Source organism: Chrysemys picta, chromosome 1 (assembly GCF_011386835.1).
Source record: "Chrysemys picta bellii isolate R12L10 chromosome 1, ASM1138683v2, whole genome shotgun sequence".
Taxonomy (NCBI): domain Eukaryota; kingdom Metazoa; phylum Chordata; order Testudines; family Emydidae; genus Chrysemys; species Chrysemys picta.
The window spans coordinates 344,587,674-344,593,358 of record NC_088791.1 but is presented as its reverse complement, the minus strand read 5'-3'; the positions used below and the strand labels follow the sequence as shown (position 1 = coordinate 344,593,358).

Below are 5,685 nucleotides of genomic sequence, written 5' to 3'. Positions count from 1 at the left end.
TGTTGAACCCATTAAAGAAACCCTCCAAAGAGCCCTTCACTGTGGATGGAGTCAGCACTTACAGGAGGCCTCCAGGGAAATTTAGGAACCACTGTCCTAACCTGTGTTGTCTGCCCCTCCACCCAAACCTTTCTGCAAATGGGTGCCCTCTTGGTGGGCAGACCATGGAGTTATTAGTCAGACTGGCCCCTATTTGTGGTTTGCATTGTGCCAACCTCACCCTGTAAGGAGAGTGTGAAGCTCCCTCGGTGAGATCCCCTCATGGTTGTGTGTCCATCACAGGTGAGACCCCAGGTGCGCTCTGCTGCCATCATGCTCTTTACAAAGTTGCTTCACACAGTGAAGAGGAGGCAGAAGGCCCTGCTGCAGGAGGAAGTGACCCGCAGCCTGGTCCCACTGCTCCTTCACTTACAGGACGAGGACCCTGACGTGGGCAAGGTGAGTCCCGCTGCCATGTGCTCCCTGGTGCAGCAGGCCCTGACTGCTCCAGCTCTCCTGCTAGGTCTGTCTCCAGAGCCGCCTCCCAAAAGTGAAAAATCTCAGCCCTACCTGCTTACCCAAGCAAGTTCCCTGGCCTTCAATGGACACACAAGTGAGATGTTTTATGGCTCCCAGCAGCCACTTCCTAAGTCACTGAACTGCAGCCACCATGAAGATCAAACTCCAGGAGCCTCCACTAATAGGAACAAAGAGACACCAAGGGTCAGCAGGATACCATGTGACCCCCACATTCCTTTCCCTCATTGATCATTTCAGCTGGCTTTTCACTGCAGAGTGACCACAGATTCCAGCTCTTCTCATGATGCAAACTCTCCTTGTCCCATCTTGTGTTGCAGAGGTGTCAGAAAGCCTTGGCTGGGTGTTTTCAGCTCCTGGGATGGTCTTGTCCTAAGCAGATTAACAGCAAGAAGGCTTGGCACACCCATCCCCAGGTGGTGGACAAGATCTGCCAGCACTCTGTAAGTGAACAATCGGCTTCTCGTGAGTGCTGCTTCTAGATGTGGGACCGGAAACGTGTTCCCTCACTCACTGCTCTGATTGCATGTCTAGTACTAGCATACTGCACTCTGGCTTCCTCTGAGAAGCACCCAGCTCCCCCACTCCTCCCAGTGCCTGTCAGATCTGAACAGCCAGACCTGGCCAGGAGTTCAGTACGGAGGTGAAAGCTCAGAACATAAAGAATCAGATGATGGCAAAAATGCCTTCTGAATCCTGCAGGAAACTGGATGTCCCCATTTTTCACCTTACCCCAGCCCATTGGCCACTTCTGCACCGTATTTCTTATGCTCTGCACTCTCTCTAATGTCCTCCCCAGATGAAGCCCATACAACCGGGCTTCAGTGTTCTCTAGTACCAGGCTCCAGCCCTGCAGTGCCAGCAGCTCAGACACCAGCAATGTGTCTGGTGACACTTTGAAATGGTCATTTAATGACTGCCTGGCATGTAGATGGTCGCCCCCAGGATACATGGAGATGGGAGCTGCATTCTTCCCACCCCTCCAAGCCAAGCAGATGAAATCTCTCTTCTCCTCACCCTGCGGCCCCAGCAACAAGAAGCTTCTTTGGTTTCTATTCCTAGGTGCTGAAGCTCAAGAACGTATCTGACATCTTGCTCCAATGTCTGGATCACCTCCAAAGCCCCCAGGCTCCAATACGACGGGCAGCAGCCATCTTTATCGGTAACCACTACTTTTCTTAAGCAACTTCTATCTGAGAGGTTGTCCCGTGTTCTGCTTGGAGGGCACTAGCAGCAAGAATTAACCCCCTGGGATCCTAGTGTCTAGATATCCTGCCCTTGAGGCAGTTGGGCTGGGGATTATATCAAAAGGCCTGGAGCAAATTACAACCCTACCCTCCAGCTCCACCCACTGGAATCCCTGTGGGACTGCAGCAATACCATAGCCATTGGCAATCAGGCTCTCTGTATCTTCCAAGACATGAGCCTCTCTGTCTTGGAGCTTGTGGACTTGTCTGATTATCCCAGGGACCACTTGAAAGCTGTTTTGCTTGTTGGAAAGACTGACATTTTTTAAAAGGTAGCCCCAGGGGAGGTGAAAACTCCTGCAAGATTCATTTGCATTGTACGTTCCAGGTTGCACTGTTCGAAGCTCAGAGCCCGCCATGGTCAGGCAAGAGAAGGAGCTGATACTTCAGTGTAAGTAGTTGCCACATGGCTGTGTTTGCATATGGAAGGAGAGCTCATGCTCCTTGTAGAATATCAGGGTTGGAAGGGACCTCAGGAGATCATCTAATCCAACCCCCTGCTCAAAGCAGGACCAATCCCCAGATAGTGTTTGTTTGTTTTTTAAACCCCAGTTCCCTAAATGGCCTGCGTAAGGATTGAACTCACAACCCTGGGTTTAGCAGGTCAATGCTCGAACCACTGAGCTATCCCTCCCACTTGTGAACCAGTCTAGGAAAAAGTGCAACTCCCCCGCCATGCTGCTGCATTGAGTTCAATTTAGACGTGGCCAGAGGTAGCTGTTGAGAGAGCCTGGACATCAGTCCCAGCTTTGTTTTCTCTGATGTCAGGCGTCACTTCCATCTCCAGGTGCCAGAAGGTTTTACAAGGAGAAAGTAAATGCCAGGCAGGGTGAGAGGCCCTGGCATGTGTCGGGGAGATGGTGCTAAGGAGGTGGATGCCCCAGAATGCAGTGGAAGATGGTGCTGCCAAGGGCAGATGTCACTGAGGACTTAAGGGGTTATCAGATGGTGATGACATTGATAGCCCTGGTGGGTCCAGAGCATCTGGGAGGAGTTAGTGGCTGTGGAAGATCAGGGGTTGCTCCAGGCACCAGCGCAGCAAGTGCGTACCTGGGACAGCAAGCCACGGGGGGCGGCGTGCCGGTCGCCGTGAGGGCGGCAGTCAGGCAGCCTTCGGCGGCATGCCTGCGGGAGGACTGCTGGTCCCGCAGCCTCGGCGGCAATTCGGCGGCAGGTACACTGAAGGCGCGGGACCGGCAGATCACCGACAGAAACGCCGCTGAATCCGCGTGACCAGCGGACCGCCCGCAGGCATGCCACCAAAGGCCGCCTGACTGCCGTGCTTGGGGTGGCAAAAAACATAGAGCCGCCCCTGTGGAAGATACAGAGGCCCATGGTGCAGGTGCTAGGGCATGCTAATACGATATGTGTTTTGACCTGAGCTTCCTCTCTCTGTCTCAGCTCTCAGTGGCCTGCAGCAAGATCCGGATTTCTCTGTCCATGTCAGTATCTCACGGGCCATTCAGCAAGTTCGGGATGGTGGCAGAAACCAGTCACGTCAGACCCTAGGAGCTAGATTCAGGAACCTGCTCTGCTGCTTGACTGGCCAGGAGGAGAGGGAAAATGCTCCTGACAGAGATCTCTTGGGTGGCCCGGACCCTTCCCAAAGCCACCGATGGGACTCAGGAGGGCCCTGAGTTCCCACAGAGAAGTTGGTGACTGGAGGAGGTCAGCTGAGCCACCACTCCAGCCCCGAAGCCAGTGCCTGCATGATCCTGTGGTAATTACCTGCGTTGTTCCCCATGAGATGTAGGCAGCTGGGGATGAGTTTAAGTGACCCCAGTACTCAGCAGAATGCCGGCTACTGGCTCCAGCTAAACAAAAAGGTGACAAGACTGTTAGTGTAAAACCAAGGGCATTTGCTCTTACGTCTCTGTCTTCCTTCCATAATGGGACAAGTTGCAAGATAGCTGGTTCATTACATCAGCCACGGCATTAATGACCTTTTCCCTTTCTTCTGATTAGCCTCCGATCTCTGATACAGTCTTTGTGACCTTGTAGGAAGAGATGGAATCTGTGCATTAGCCCTCTCATGCTATGGAGCCACAAGAAGGTTTGACAGCAGAAGTAGATGCAGTGTGGACTAATCTACGAGGGACTAACAGGTTCATGCCATATGGTATGTTCGCTAGCTGATCTGCAAACTTGTGCTTTGGTCCCCTCATCCTTCTCCAGGTATTTATCCAGCTCCTCTCCATTCTCTCTCGTTCTATGCAATCCAGCCCAAATAGGGATAATTCTCCTTCACCAGCCTCTTATCTTACATAAACTGACCTTTCTCTAGACACGTATCCTACATGATAGCTAAGTTCAAAGCTGTCTGTGAAGAGTTACAGAGGGATCTCCCTAAACTGGATGACTGGGCAACAAAATGGCAGATGAAATTCAATGTTGATAAGTAGAAAGTAACGCAGCTTCCATGTACAACTGAGGGAATTCTGCACCAAAAAATTAAAAATTCTGTAAAATTCTGCATATTGTATTTGTCAAAATAACACAATATAATCACACCATTTTCCATTATTTGCTGACACATTTTTTTAATAAATTACCAAAATAATTAGGGATGTCGATTAATCGCAGTTAAGTCACGTGATTACCTGAAACAAATTAATTGCGATTAAAATAATTAATCATGATTAATCACAGTTTTAATCGCACTGTTAAGCAACAGAATGCCAATTGAAATTTAGTAAATATTTGGAATAAATGAAATTAATAGGCAGCAAGTTTAAAACAAACATAAGGCAGTACATCTTCACACAACGCACAGTCAACCTGTGGAACTTGTTGCCAGGGGATGTTGTGAAGGTCAAAGGTATAACTGGGTTCAAAAACCACTGGATACATTCATGGAAGATAGCCACTGATGAATCTATTAGCTAAGATGGTCAGGCACACAACCCTATGCTCTGGGTGTCTGTAACAAGGTGCTGCAGGACCCTGTTGGCTCCTAACCCTGTTGGGCTGATAAAGTCACTTCAGTAACCTCTGGTGCAGTTTATTTACACGTTGTGCTCTCACCACCTTTTCACCATACAAGTAGCCCTTTACCTACAGGCAGGAGGGAGGGGAGAGCTACCTCCCTGCTTCCACTTCCTGCCTTTTCCCTTTCTTCCTGCTCCTCTCCTGGCTTCCTTCCCCTGAGGCTTTTATACAGCCCCAGCCTAATTAGGCAGCAGCTGTCTCTACTTCCCCAATTAGGGCCAGGTGGTCTAATCAGCTCCAATTCATCTCCCTTAATTGGAACCGGAGTGACCGAGGGCTGGCTCAGCAGCTCCTGCTCAGCTCCCTGTCACAGTGTCCCTCAACCTGGGACTGGATGATGGGGATGGATCACTTGATAAATTGCCCTGTTCTGTTCATTCCTTCTGAAGCATCTGGCACTGGCCACTGTCAGAAGATGGAATGCTGGGCTAGATGGACCACTGGTCTGATCCAATATGGCTGTTCGTATGATCCAGGCCTCTAGTTCCCCTTGGACAGTTAAATAAAACCCTTCATCTCTCCATCCATTGACATTATATAATCTCACTTTTCTTTAGACACTTGGGCCAGCACTTTCAAACATGGATGTCAAAAGTTAAGTACCTAAATCCATACTTCTTCTTCAAGGCTTAGCTGAACGGTCGGCCGTAGCAATTGTTCACCATTGATCCGTTCCTGTGCTTGACGGGCCGAGAGCCCAACGTCGGAATAGACTTGAGGCACCCATGTAATAGGGGGCCTGCCTTTGGGCTGCCTGCATCCCTTGATTGGTGGAATTGTCTCTCGGATGTTACGAGCCACTCAAAGAACGGCGTTCGCCGGAACCTCTTGTGGCATACTTGCGACAGGTCTGAAAAGCATAAGACGCCATCTGCGGACAATGGCCCCAGTAGTCTGTAGACCGGAGCGACCATAAACATCTGCTTTACAAATG

General features: G+C 50.3%; 1 long non-coding RNA gene across 1 annotated transcript; it reads left to right on the top strand.

Annotated features, from left to right (window-relative positions):
• The first annotated feature begins 1,419 nt into the window (after nucleotides 1–1,419).
• Nucleotides 1,420–3,536, top strand: LOC135984054 (uncharacterized). The gene is made up of 3 exons (XR_010601981.1): nucleotides 1,420–1,678; nucleotides 2,092–2,154; nucleotides 3,165–3,536. It is a non-coding gene; the product is annotated as an uncharacterized LOC135984054 (long non-coding RNA).
• The last annotated feature ends 2,149 nt before the right edge of the window (nucleotides 3,537–5,685 follow it).